Source organism: Elephas maximus, chromosome 17 (assembly GCF_024166365.1).
Source record: "Elephas maximus indicus isolate mEleMax1 chromosome 17, mEleMax1 primary haplotype, whole genome shotgun sequence".
Classification (NCBI taxonomy): domain Eukaryota; kingdom Metazoa; phylum Chordata; class Mammalia; order Proboscidea; family Elephantidae; genus Elephas; species Elephas maximus.
Window position 1 is genome coordinate 21,953,749 of NC_064835.1, and position 14,590 is coordinate 21,968,338.

The following is a 14,590-nucleotide window of genomic DNA, read 5'->3' on the forward strand; positions in this document are numbered from 1 at the left end:
TAGTGCTTGCCTTGGGGGAATACTGTAAATAACAAATAAAGTGATGCACTTAAGTTGTTTAGTAGAGGGTTTGACATCTTGTAAAATCTCCATAATGTATGTTACTCTCATTATCATAATCATCATCAATGTTGTTCTTTTTTGCTTGTATATGATTTAAAAATGAAACTATAACTCTTGTGATTCTAAACAGCCTTTGATTTTACTCTCCAAATTTCTATATATATACTCATTGCAATACAGGCTTGAAGAAAGAGGTAGCCTGAAGGGGATTTTGGGGCAAATATTATATAGGGGAAAAAAGTGTCAATGAACCCAAAATTTTCAATAATTAACTGAAGAAATTACATATATTGGCAAACCAAAGACCTGTTTCTGATAAGACATTACAACATTGATTCTATTTGTGAGCATACTTTAGTTTCTAGAATTTTTTTCAGGACAAATTTGACATCCTTATTCTTCAGATGGTAGATCAAGGGGCTCAGCATGGGCACAACAATAGTGTAGAACACAGAGGACACTTCACCTTGGTCCATGGAGCCGACATTTGATGGATGCAGGTACATGAATGCTACAGAACTATAGAAGATCATGACAGCCAAGATATGGGAGCTGAAGTGTTAAAGGCTTCAGACCTGCCCTCAGTGGAGCAAACGTGGAGAATGCTACTAATGATAAAGGTGTAGGAAGCAAGCATAGTTAAGACAAGAGTCAAAATATTAAATGCACTCAGACTCAGAGCCAATAATTCATTGATATAGATGCTGGAGCAAGATAACTCCAGGAGTAGAAACAGATCACAGAAATAATGGTTAACCACACTGGTCTTGCAGAAGTTTCAACATAAAACCTGTGTGAATTGTAGACCCAATGATGCCTAAAATATACATCCCACTGTGAGCCAGAAGCATATATGATAAGACATGATAACATTATAAAACAAGGGGTTACGGATGGAACATAACAGTCATATACCATTGCAGCCAGCACGTGACACTTTGCAGTAGCAAAAATGAGGAAGAAATAGAGCTGAGACATGCATTCAGGACAGGAAATGGTGTTCATCTCTGTCAAAAACCTCACCAGCATTTTGGGGGTAATGACAGTGGAATGGCAGAGATCAATGAAGGACAAACTGCTGTGGAAATAGTACATGGTGGTGTGAAGGTGAGAACTGAGTCCAGTCAGCATGATCATGCCCAGGTTCCCCATCACTGTGACCACATAGATTCCTAGGAAGAGGAAGAAGAGGGGCAGCTGGAGTTCAGAATGTTCTGTTAGCCCAGAGAGGATGAACTCAGTTACTAAGGAATGGTTTCTGTGGTACATTTTCCTCTCAACAGGTTCTAAAACAGAGAAAATAAGTTCACTTGTGTCTGTGTGTGAGTGTATATGTGAGTGTATGCACATGTGTGTGTTTGTGTGTGGAGGGGAGAAAGTAACTCTGTGAAGATACTTATTTTTGCCCTCATCAGAAGAGATTAATATTCCAGAGATCTCTTGAGCCTCTCATGTGCGTTTGGAAAATCCAATGACTATGGTTGAGCACAGAAGGAATTATAGACTTCAAAGAGCTTCTAATGAAGATATTCTATAAATTTTTAAGAGAAAGCACAAATTCGTGAATTTTTTTGATCAGTCAGAAGGAATGCTAGTCATTTTTTCTCAATGCTTTTTTCTTCTGCTCCCATATTCTTTATGTTTACATTAACAATCGTACATATTAAAAGGCACAATAATTACATTTACATTTGACACTGAATAAGGAATAATAGTGAATGCTTTTTATAATTAATAAACAAAGGGTTCATAAATCTGTGAAAACTAATACTGGTATGAGTTACTTTTCTTCCTAGAATCCCAACTCACAATAGCTGAAGGACTGGACAGCTGCCAAGACCTTTTCATCATGAGACTTTGTGGTTCTTTGTCCCAGCTTCCTTCACACAAACTATAAGGCAGGGACATAACTGCCTGGCTAATCTGACACAATGTCAACAGCTTCACCAAGGGTGACATACTGTTTTCTACTCTTTCTAGTTGAACAATCCCAGGGACATAGTAAATATAATGACCTAAATTTCAGTCATATATTCCACCCCTGTGGCCTGGAGAGCAGTAGATATGATTGGTCTACTACTCTAACTTCATGGCTGAAGTGGTAGAGGTTAGAAGACTACGCATATTACTAAAACATATGAAGGGTTTTCGAAGACAGACGTGACAAGTCTTCTACACTGGTCAGGTTTTATAATCATATATTCTACAGAAGTTAAAGTTTTCAGAGAAATGGATTAGTAGAGCACATGCAACATACAATTTTGGATTCCAGTCTAAGTACAATACTGGTCAACAGTGTAATGTAGAATTTACAAAGACACATACATTTAGTCTACATTTGCAAATAAAACAAATAGAGTCTACAAAACAGAAATTCATACTTCTACTTAAGACTGAAGGAAAAACTGTTTAGCTGGGATACAGTATGTGGAATACAGAGAAATTGCAAAATTTCAGGAAAAATAGAAATCTTGTGTTTTGAGAAATACTGGAAAGAATTGGGGATACATAACTAGCAAAAAAAAAAATGCAGCATGTGACAGCCATCTTCAACTGGTTACGATGTTATGCTTAAGAGGTGTTGGACACTTTTTAAAGAGCCCTGGTAGTACAGTGGTTGACAGTTTGGCTGGTAACTGAAAGGTTGGTAGTTCGAACCCAACAGCCACTCCTTGGTAGAAAGATGTGGCAGCCTGCTCTGTACAGACTACAACATTGGAAGCCCTGAGGGGAAGTTCTCCTCTGTACTACAGGGTACCTAGGAGTTGCAATTAACTCAACTGCAAAGGGTTTTTTGGACTTTTTTAAATATGTTTTCAAGAGACCGGAGTAAAACAAACTGCTGAAAACCATGCAGAGACATTTTGTTTCACAAGAAGTAAGAACACTCTACCAGTCAGAAATATCCAGAAATGAAATCAGCTGCCTTAGTGTGCAACCACCTACTCGCAATTAGAACTGTTCAAGCATAGCCTGAATAACCACTTGGCATTTATATTGTTCAAAGACAAAAGCAATGCATGGAGCATTGGATATATCATCTTTAATACCTCTCTCAATTCTAGCATTTCATGATTTTATAAATTTAAGGGGCACTGCTTTTTTTTTTATGAGTCGGAATTGACTCGACAGCAGTGGGTTTGTTTTTTTTTTTGTATTGTTAGACAATCCTGAGTTCAAATCTCAGCTCAGCTGCATGTTTGCTGTATGGCCTTGGGCAAACTACTTTCACTCTCCAAGCCTCTGGAAAAAAACAGAGATATTAATGTCTATCTCTTGGAGGTGGCGTGAAAACTAAATAAAATGACACCTGAAGGTGCTTAGCACAGTTACTGGCTGTTGGCAAGAACTTCATTTTAGTTTTGTTTCAATTGCAATCTATTAAGTTTCTCTCTAAAATAACTTTCAATTGCCCAACATGTTCATTTCCAGGCTGATGGCCATAATTTATTTTCTTAGCCTACTTTTCCTATTTGTCCTTTTTACATTAATATGTGTAATAATACAGAGATTCACAATTATTTTAAACTCTTAAATGCCATCAATATTCTCCATGTTCTGTGGATAAAGTTCAGACCAATTTTCATGGCATGCAAAGATTTGTGTCATCTAAAAACAAATTAGTTTTATTATAATTTCTTCTTTGATTTCCCTACAAGTAGTGGTTAAGAGTTCAGCTGCTAACCTAAAGGTCAACAGTTCAAACCCACCAACCATTCCATGGAAACCCTTTGGAACAGTTCTACTCTGTCCTATATGGTTGCTATGAGTAGGAATTGACTCGAATGCACATAACAACAACAATCACATACTTCGGCTATTCCACAAAAGGACATTTGGACGGCCCTTTGTTTTGACCCATTGTATTTCCTTAACTTTCTTCTCCTTTCAATTCCTATCCTTCTGAAATCTAATATAATATTTAAGGCATAGCAGAAAATCCAATTTAATCCATAAGACCATTTTCTATACATCCATGAATATTTTCATGTTTACATTTAGCACTTAATCGTTTAATTCTGTATTGCTTATCATAAATTGTTTACTGGTTTTTCTACTTCCCTAGATTGTAAACTCAAAAAAGTGCCTAGGACAGTGGCTCTCAAATATGTGTTAGATGAAATTGTTAGTGATAAGTTAACATAGACTAAATGTAAGTGAACAAAGATATCTCTGTGCCTGAATTGAAATGAACAAAGAAGTGTTTGCTATAATTTTATAATGTAGGGGACAGGGAGATGGTAAGGAAATTAATTGTGTGTGTAAATATTACAGTGAGGGTGTTATGGACTGAATTAGGTCCCCCCATAATGTGTGTTGTAAATCCTAACCTCTGTGTCTGTTGTTATAATCCCAGTTGGGAATGGGTTGTCTTTGTCGTGTTAATGAGGCAGGATTAGTGTAGGGTGTATCTTGAGCCAATCTCTTTTGAGATATAAAAGAGATTAACCAAGCAAGAGGAGCAGAAATGGGGAAGAGAGTTGCCAAGCCACATGAAGATTGCCCAGGAGCAGAAGCTCAAAAGAGACAAGGACCTTCCTCCAGGGACAACAGAGGGAGAAAGCATCCCCATAGAGCTTGCACCCTGAATTCAGACTTCTAGCCTTCTAAACTGTGAGAAAAGAAATCCGTTTGTTAAAGCCATCTGTTTGTGGGATTTCTGTTAAAGCAGCACTAGATAAGTGAGACAGAGGACAAGTGGAGATACATAATTAGTTATGCTCATCATTAAGTACCTTGGGACAGAAGCTAGAGAAGAGGACTCTAAGATTCTAAGAATCAAAGACAGATTCAAACACAGTCCTCCTTCTTCCTAAAGAGCTCAATGCTGTACATTTTCTCTTCCATTGGCCTGGAGGGGAAAATGATTCTGATGATCCCAGTGGATAGTTCTGAACACTAACCTTGCTCTACTCTTTGATGCTGAATGAGGCATAACCTCAAGGTTTCCTTTGGCAATTACTATGCATCACTTGTCTTGATCTCTTATGACGCTGATCTCCAAGGGCATCAGGCATTTTGCAGTGGTTGGTTGACACGATAGAAAGAATTTGTATTCTGGATATAGATGCTAAGGTTCTGAATAGAAATAAACAGCCATAATGATCTCCCACTAGATTCATGTCTCACAGGTATCAACTCTTGGGCAAGGAAATATTCAGAATTTCCTCTTTTCCCCATTGGTTCTCATGTATTTAATATTCTTACATAAGTGTAATTTATTGCTCTTATTTCATTATGAATTTCAAACAAAGATGTGAAAGATCTTGTTAGAGCTCCAGGAGGCTTCAAGCTAAGCTATGTACATTTTTAAAAATTAAAATGTCAGAAAATGTTGAAGACATAGAAGAAATATATTTTCTAAAGTGATTTCCCATAGGAAAAAGAAAACAACCTAAAATATAAGACTTAAAAGGTTTTATTTTTTTTTCTCAATGATATCGTCTTACAATATTTAGATATTATGATGTACTTATAAAACAGTCGTATATGGAATATTTTAATTTGGAGGCTGAAAGAAAACATCTTGCAAATATTGCCTTGAGTTCCTGACAAGCCTACCGTGGAGCGATTAATTCCTTTTTTCTTTTAAAATAAGAGAATTGTTTTGAAAAAACTGAAAACATATGTATTTATAGAGATTATTTAATTATAAAGACTGAATTACCTTGGTTGGTGTAAAATTTATACTGTGAAATATTGATTCAAAATACTTATTAAATGTTATGTCATTTTAATATAATAATTATAATGAATAAATACAATAATTGAGATAATTTGCCTAGTTGAGTTTACCTTAAATGTTTTAATTACTGATTGATGGGGGGCTTTAATCTGTTTATTTTTTAATTATTTTTGCACATTGGAGTAAGAAGGACAAAAACTTAGTAAAGATAGTCCATAAACCCATGTGGAAAATTTTGCATATAAATAATTACATAAGGAGCCTTGGTAGCACAAAGTGTGATGCACTAGGCTGCTAACCAAAAAGACAGCAGTTCGAACTCACCAGTGGCTCCATGGAGAAAAGACTTACGTAAAGTTTACAGCCTAGAAAACCCTATGAGGCAGTTCTACTCTGTTCTACAGGCTTGCTGTGAGTCAGAATGGACTTGATGGCACACAAAAAAACAATAATTATATAACTTATAGACCAAGAAATATGATACAAGGCAAAACACAATTTTCTGTTCTCAAGAATTTGACAATCTTGATAGAGATATCTACAAGCATTTATTAACAGTAAACAATACCAGAAAAGACAGTATTACTATAGGATGTGTGATGAACTAGAAATGCACCTAATGATAACCCAGTATGGTAAAAAACGCACGGAGAAACAAACACTTGAGCTTTTCATTGAAAGGTGTGTAAAATTTGGAAAGTCAGGATGGAATCAAAGGACATTTCAGGACTGGGAAGCAGCATGAATGAATGCAAGGGCATAGACATGAGTCCAGCTTTGTTGAGATATTCTATGAGCTACCCCACCCAGCAGAGTTAATACCTTTCTAGCATATCTTAGTAGTTATTAAAATATTAATACATTTTATTTATGTATATGCATTCTATTTTACTCACATTTAAAACTATTATTTTCTTAGATACCATGCCTAATCCAAATGTTAAGCTCTTGAGAAACCAACAGAGAGTTGTCTGTGACTAAATACAAATTTTGTAAGATGTGGCTAAAATAGCTATTATTATTTATACTCATTCTCCTTTCTTCCTCAGTAATATGTATCCTGAATCTCAGTTTGGCACATGGCCATGCAAGATAATCATGGCATTTCTTAGCCTCCCTTGCATCTGGGTTTGGAATGTGACTCAGTCTAGCCAAAGGGATATTAGTGGATATTAGTGTCACTTCTAGGTAGTATACTCCAAGGAGGAGGCATTCTCTTCTTCACAGCTTCCTTTCTGCTGACTGGGTGGCGGAAATGAATGATGGATTTGGAGCTATTATCTAGGACCATAAGGTAAAAGCTACATGGCAGAGCCAGCAGAGGAACAAGTGACCCCTGATGAGTGAGCTACCACACCAACCCTGAATTGTCTTCTGGTTAAGGCACTCTGCTGTGTGTGTATATGTGTGTGTTTCTGTGTTTGTGTGCAAGTGCATGTGTGTGTCTCACAGCCAAACCTAATCCTAATTAGCGTAGTAGGTGAAAGTCAATTCTGTCTCTGTGATACACTGAAGTCCATGAAGATGGTGATTGTAAATGAAAAATTGTTTTCTTTTGGATATTAAAAAAAAAAAAAAAAACCTGTGTCAGAGGAGATGAAAGATAAACTCACTATGACAACATTATTCAAGTTCATCATAGGGCTTAATGTTAGAATATATTTAATATACCATGTTATCAGCTATTATTAAAACTTTTGATTATATGTATTCTTCTGTAAAAGTATTTTATAAGCACTATGCATTTTGTATTTTCTTTCCTAATTTGTTAAAGGTTTACTCCTTCAAGGTTTTTCAACAATTTTTTTTTCCTTTCTTTTTTATGGTACAGCTTTATGTCCATTTTGGAACCTGTATAATATCTATTCTAGTATTTTGATAGCATGTCTTCCACCAGTTGTCAGAATAACTAGAGATGGTTCAAACATTTTCATATGCATTAACACCGTTAAAAAGTTTTTATATTAAATGAATAATTTCTTTCATAAGGATCAGCACAAAGCTCATGTCTATGAGGAGGAGGTTAAAGATGTCCCAAATGTTCAACTTTTCCAAACGGCTTTTTTTTAATACCTCTCTATCATCTCTACCATCTCTAACATCAACTATTCCCTCTCCCCTCGCTCCTCTCTCTCCCGTATTTGGGTTCTATAATTCTCTGCAATGTCTCACAGAACTCACGAACCATAGAAAGGAAATGGCTCGTGCAGTTGTAGAGGTTGGTAAGTCCCAAATTTGTGGGTCGGGCTTAGTATTCTCCCAGCTCACGTGGCTGCAGGGGCTGAGAAGCCCAAAACGGCAGATCAGATCACAGTCTCCTGGCTCTCAAGGCTGCTGAAGCTGGCAAATCACCTCACGCAAGAGGCCGCTGGCCAATGGGGCTGTGGAGCCCTGTGATTCCAAGAATCAGCAGGTTGGACAGCAGGCCTGAGTCCCAAGAACCTGAAGTCAATTGATAACTAACCAGAAGTGGGATCAAGATAAGGAGAGAAAGAGCCTCAGCAGGGCACAAAGGTGTATCTTAGACGCAGGCCACACCTCAGGGAAGGGCATAACTTTAGTAAGGGTGGCACTTGAGTCATGCCCACCTGCAAGGCTACAACCCAAGACATGCCCTAGACCAGTAATGCCTCATCAACCTGTAGAGGTCAGGATCCACAACACATAAAAAGGAGTAGAACCATACAATATTGGGAATCATGGCCTAGCCAAGTTGACCCATAACCTCAGCCATCACAGATTGCATATACCTTATTTGCATAGTTTGATTAATCATTCTGTTTGAGTCACAAAGACCATGGTTACAAGGGCCATATTAAGCAATTCATTAAACTTGAAATGTATAAATAAATCCTCTGAAACACGTACAATTCTTATAAACAGTTAATTTAACCTATCACCCATCAGTGAGGAAAAAAAGTTCTCACTGAATGTTTGTTCAATGCCTGGAGTAATGCAATAAAAATGACTCACACATAGCCCTTGTAAAACATATCTAAGCAGTATGCATTTATGTGTATAATACAAATACAAAGACATATATGTTATACATAAATGTATATAAATACAAGAATCATATACATATATATGTATATAGATGAACAGATTTTTTTTTGTAGCATTAACACATGAAGTGTGTAGATAAGGACTGATTAGTACAAAGAAAATAAAGAAAGATGTTCCTTCTAGTTTCCAAAAAGAGAAAGAGCCTCACCTCTATCATTATGACTTGTGCTTTTATGTGGTTAGGTAAAAAGTGGCATCACGCTGGGGTATCAACGTTACATGTTTAGAAACACTGGTGGCATAGTAGTTAAGAGCTACTGCTGCTAATCAAAAGTTCAGCAGTTTGAATCCACCAGGCACTCCTTGGAAACCCTATGAGAAATTCTTCTCTGTCCTATAGGGTCACTATAGGTAGAAATCAACTCGATGACAATTTTTTTTTTTTACTCAGTGACAAGCTAATGACAAAGCAAGCACAGTTTCATGCATGCTAAACCTTTCAGATGATTTTAAAAATCCATTTTAACCACCTTTAAATGCTCACCCTTAGTCAAAAAAAAAAAACAGTAGCCCCGTGCTCTGCCTCTGGGCATAGCTTTATAGAGATGAGCAGTAAAGAGCATGAAGTTATATGGAGATGTCCATGCTTCTTTCTCCTTAATATGACTATTTTGGAGGCTTTGAATCTCAGAAGCACTAAAATGAACACACCAGGAGTTCTCATCTAGAAGTGGTTCTAAAAGTAAAGTGAACTATCTGGTCTTTAAGACTCTGAAGAGCCATTCTAGGGAGAGATGGGGAAATACATCCAGGTTCTGCTACCAACAGCAAGAGAAGATGTGGGAACTCAGCAACTGGCAGTAGGAGCTGGAGGAAGCTGGTCCTGCCAAGGGCTGCTAACAGTTATCTTCCACTGTACAGTTATCATCTTGTGGGCAGAAATTATGTCTTATCATCCATCATATGCCCCCATATTCCTTAATACAGTTCTCTGGACTTAGTAACTAGTACAGATTGATCTTGCAGATTTCAAATGGTTAAAAATTATTTATTTTAGATATTAGTTTTTTTCTAGTTTATTTGCACACTTATTAATAAACAAGGGCCAATACACTAAGTATTAAGAAGATCAAAGGATACAGACCAAACAGATCATTCTATGAATTATGATAGGTAAGCCTTATCTAACAAAGTGTCAAATCCCATGTATATTAATCATAACCGTACCACATAAAGTCCTTTAAAGATTTTTTTTAAAATGATTATAGGTACTATGGCTTACTATGGGTGACCTGTGAGAGTTCCTAGAATTGACACTGCCCTTCATGTGGTTTTCCTCCATGTGACACTATGAATCCAGTCTTATCCTTGGGAGCTTTCTTCTAAATAAATTGATGGCAGTAATCTCACTACTTGTGTATATATGTTGCTGTCTCTGGACTCCTTCCTTACCGAATCGTCTCCAAGAATTATAAATCTTTGCTAATGCAAAATGGTCTTTTCTCAATGATTTTATTGAAAGCAACTTTGACGTCTTTATTCCTCAGGCTGTAGATCAGAGGGTTCAGCATTGGCACAATAATGGTGTAAAACAGAGAAGACACTTTGCTTTGGTCCATGCAGCTGATGTATGATGGCCGTAGGTACATGAATGTTAAAGAACCATAAAAGAGTGTAACAGCCGAGATGCGGGAGCTGCATGTGCTGAAGGCTTTGGATCTGCCCTCGGTGGAGCTGATTCTTAGAATGCTGGCAATGATGGAGATGTAGGAGCCAAGGATGGTCAAGGTTGGTGCAAGAACATTAAATACACTGAAGCACAAAAGTACCACTTCATTGATGTAGGTATTGGAGCAGGACAGCTCCAGAAGTGGTAAAAAGCCACAGAAGTAATGGTTGATTATTGTAGCCTTGCAGAGAATCACTCTTAGCACGCAAGCTGTGTGAGCTGTTGCAACAGTCAAGCCCATCATATATACCTCAACTACCAACCAGGAGCAGACCTGATAAGATATGGTGACATTGTAAAGCAATGGGTTACAGATGGAAACATAGCGATCATATGCCATCACAGCCAACATATGACACTCTGCAATAGCAAAAACAATAAAGAGATAGAGCCGAGTCATGCATTCCGGTTAGGAGATAGTGTTCTCCTCTGTCAAAAAGTTCACCAGCATTTTGGGGGTAATGATAGTGGACTGGCAGAGATCAACGAAGGACAAATTGCTGAGGAAATAGTATATGGGGATGTGCAGGTGAGAACTGAGCACAATCAGTGTAATCATGCCCAGGTTCCCCACCACTGTGACCACATAGGTTCCTAGGAAGAAAAGAAAGAGGACCAGATGGAGCTCTGGTTTTTCTGTTAGCCCAGCGAGGATGAACTCAGTCACTGTGGAGTGATTTCCTGCTGCCATTTTCCTCTGGGAATTTTATGGAGAAACAAGGAGAAATTTTAGGTAGTTGTTTATTTATACAGTATGAAACAGATGCAAGTCTTATCATTCAGGTATTTCCAGTTCTCACTCCCTGTCCCTGTTCTATGTTCGAAGTTATAGACTCTGGGATTCCTGCGCTATGAGTCACGAAAATAAACATCAAATTAAATTATATCATTTTTAGTTTCTGTGCTATAAGGGTGAATCAGTACTGACCAGCCTGAACATCCAAGAACGGTTTTGATAACTTGGAATCTTGAGTGTTCTGAGCCCTGTTGGTACAATGGTTACGCACTCTGCTGTTAACTGAAAGGTTAGCAGTTCAATCCCACCAAGTGGATCTCTGGGAGAAATACATGGCAATATGCTTCTGTAAAGGTTACAGCCTAGAAAGCCCTGTGGTGTAGTTCTGTTCTGTCATGTGAGATCAGTAAGAGCTGAAAATCTGCTCAATGAAACCTAACAACAACCACAATAAGAAAGCACATTCCATGCTTTATATGCAATTTTCTCTACTCTTCTGCAAAATATATACTACCAGGTATTAAGTATTGGTTGCCATTGAGTTGGCTTTGACTTACGGCAATCCCATGTGTGTCAGAGAAGGGCTATGCTCCACAAAGCAGTCAGTGCTAACTTTTTGGAAGTGTATCACCAGGACTTTCTTCTTTGGCACTTTAAACATTTGGACTCTACAGAGGTTCCACAACGATTACTAATATACGTATTTTAGGTATTAGGTCGCTAAGGCTCAAACTGGTTTAATTTTTCCCCATAGTTAGGCATATTGTAACAAGTGATCAGTATATGAGAGAAGGTTTGTCTATCTCTATACAGGCCTTTCCCTCTTTCACCTTCCATTTCTTCTTTTAACTACTCATGTCTGCTCTCCTATCTTATCTCTGTCATATCAGAGAAACCATTCACTGCAATTAATGTGAGGCAAGTATTAATGGAAAGTACAAAAATAATGTATTGACCACTGATGTTGGCTGGTTTCCCTTTAGAGAGTACATTGACTACGGGCACCAATTCACAAATACAGAAATAGTGGTTCTGGAAAGTAACTGAATGACCAACATTAAGTATATCACTCAAATTGAGCTCTACATCCAGAGAGGAAGTGTGTTTTCTAATGAGGAGAACTCAAAAGTTCCTATGACTCAAGATAAAACTCATTCATTCTCAAAACACTATGTGTTACATACTCTTGTATAACCTGAAGTGGTCCATGACACTTGAGGCTTTTGTTCTGGAGGATCATACCTATAGAATGGAAATTTTGCACGGTATTTAGACCATCCTGTCTTTGCATGTCCAGGCAAGTCGTCTTGGTGTGTTTTGCTTTCATTTTCAAATCAGGCCTTTGATCACTCCCTTGATGGCATTAAAGACCAAACCAGAAAGAATGTATATACCTCTGAGATCTGAGTTTTGAAGGAAGTTGATGAGTTTCTGCCATGGTATACCATGATAACTGTTCTACATTAAAAAAATAAGAGATCAAAGGATATCATCAAAGATTGATGGTGTGGCAAAAACAAGGAAAAGAGTGTTGACATAAGAATGAATGTGAAGTTGATATTACTATTTATTATAGGATGATATTATTCAGTGTTTACCATGTTTCATGGATTGAATTATGTGCCCCAAAAATCCATGTCAACTTGGCTAGGACATGATTCCCAGTATTGTGTGATTGTCCACCTTTTTGTCATCAGATGTGATTTTCCTGTATTGTAAATCCTATGTCTATGTTGTGAATAAGGTGGGATTAGAAGCAGTTATGTTAATGAGGCAGGACTCATTCTACAAGATTAGCTTGCATCTTAAGCCAATCTCTTTTGAGATATAAAAGAGAGAAGCCAGCAGAGAGACAAGGAGAACTCATACCACCACGAAAGCAGAGCCAGGAATACACGTCTTTTGGACTCGGGGTCCCTCAGCTGAAAACTTCTAGTCCAGGGGAAGATTAATGACAAGAACCTTCCTCCAGAGCTGACAGAGAGAGAAAGCCTTCCGCTGGAGCTTGCACCATGAATTTGGGTTTCTGGTCTCCTAGAATGTGAGAGAATAAACTTCTGTTTGTTAAGGCCATTTACTGGTGGTATTTGAGTTATAATAGCACTAGTAACTAAGGTACCGTGTGATTAGAACTATCCAGGAACTTCATAAATATTATCTGATATACTTTTTCCACCAAGTCTAAATGGTATGAGCTTATTATTCCCATTTTATGGATTAAAAAACTGAAACTTGAGAGTCTTAAGGGAGTTACTAATGGTGACCCTATGGATTTTCAATACAGATGTGGAAGGTGGTTTCTTAATACCACAGATAAATTTGACACATCTATGGGAAATAAAAATTGATAATAAAAGACTGGAACTAATGCTGACATCTTCTGGAAATACCAATCTGCTAAAAATGAACAAACCAACAACAACAAAAAATCATGCGCAAAATACATGCGATATTCATAGAACATAAGAGCTAGAAAAAAATTGTAATAGCAATAATTAACATTTTTGTATGGTTCCAATTGGGCCAGCTTCTATACTAGATTCCACAGTTTTGATGCCTGTAATTGTCATTTACCAGTTCTCAGATTGCTCAATGAATGGTGTATGGATAAAGGGACATAATTAATTTCACAACTTGAATTAAATCAAAAAGCTGTTATCTTTCCCAAATTGTCAGTTTCATTTAAATTCTCCTATTATCAGGGTAAGGTGTCATTCCACCACTAAAATGTTTGCTGAAGGTATTTATGTTTACACTGTCAAAGTGATACCTAAAAACTAATAAATATAAAGCCAACATTGCACCTTCTGTGGAGTCCTCTACTTTCATGTTCCAAGATGTTTCAAGTATAATACTAATGGCAAAGGTCGTTATAAAGTAATCTCGATCTTTGGTATTGGAAATTTCCACATGCTTACTACTTGGTGGATTATTGTTAAAACTAAAATTCTCTAAAGTTTTAAATAATTATATTTTGCAAAATTTTTGTTTGTTAATACAAAATAGTTTTCTCTTGTTGAAGCTTGTTATCTATAGGAATAGAGTTTATGCATGATTGTGCTGGAGTCCTTCTAGAGCGAGGGCCTGTTAGTCTTTACATAGCATCATAACACTGCAAAATTATATGTAAAAGTGATTTGTCAAGAATTTAGTAATGGTACCAGGAAAAACTGCTTACCTTCTCAAGTACACTATTAATTGACTTGTTTTGAAAAATAAAGTGAGTTAGAATCCAAGAAGAAGGATCAGTAGTTGGAAAATATGGCCTTGGTGATACAAATGGCGTTGGAGATCACATGATATACTTTTACCAGACCAACAACTTATTAATTGGAAATACCTTTTTACATCAACATAAACAGCTAAACAA

General features: G+C 37.1%; 2 pseudogenes; both read right to left on the minus strand.

Annotated features, from left to right (window-relative positions):
- Positions 1–386: 386 nt before the first annotated feature.
- On the minus strand, positions 387–1,332 carry LOC126061077 (putative olfactory receptor 8G3; annotated as a pseudogene).
- An 8,892-nt stretch (positions 1,333–10,224) lies between these two features.
- LOC126061078 (olfactory receptor 150-like) lies at positions 10,225–11,175 on the minus strand (annotated as a pseudogene).
- Positions 11,176–14,590: the final 3,415 nt, after the last annotated feature.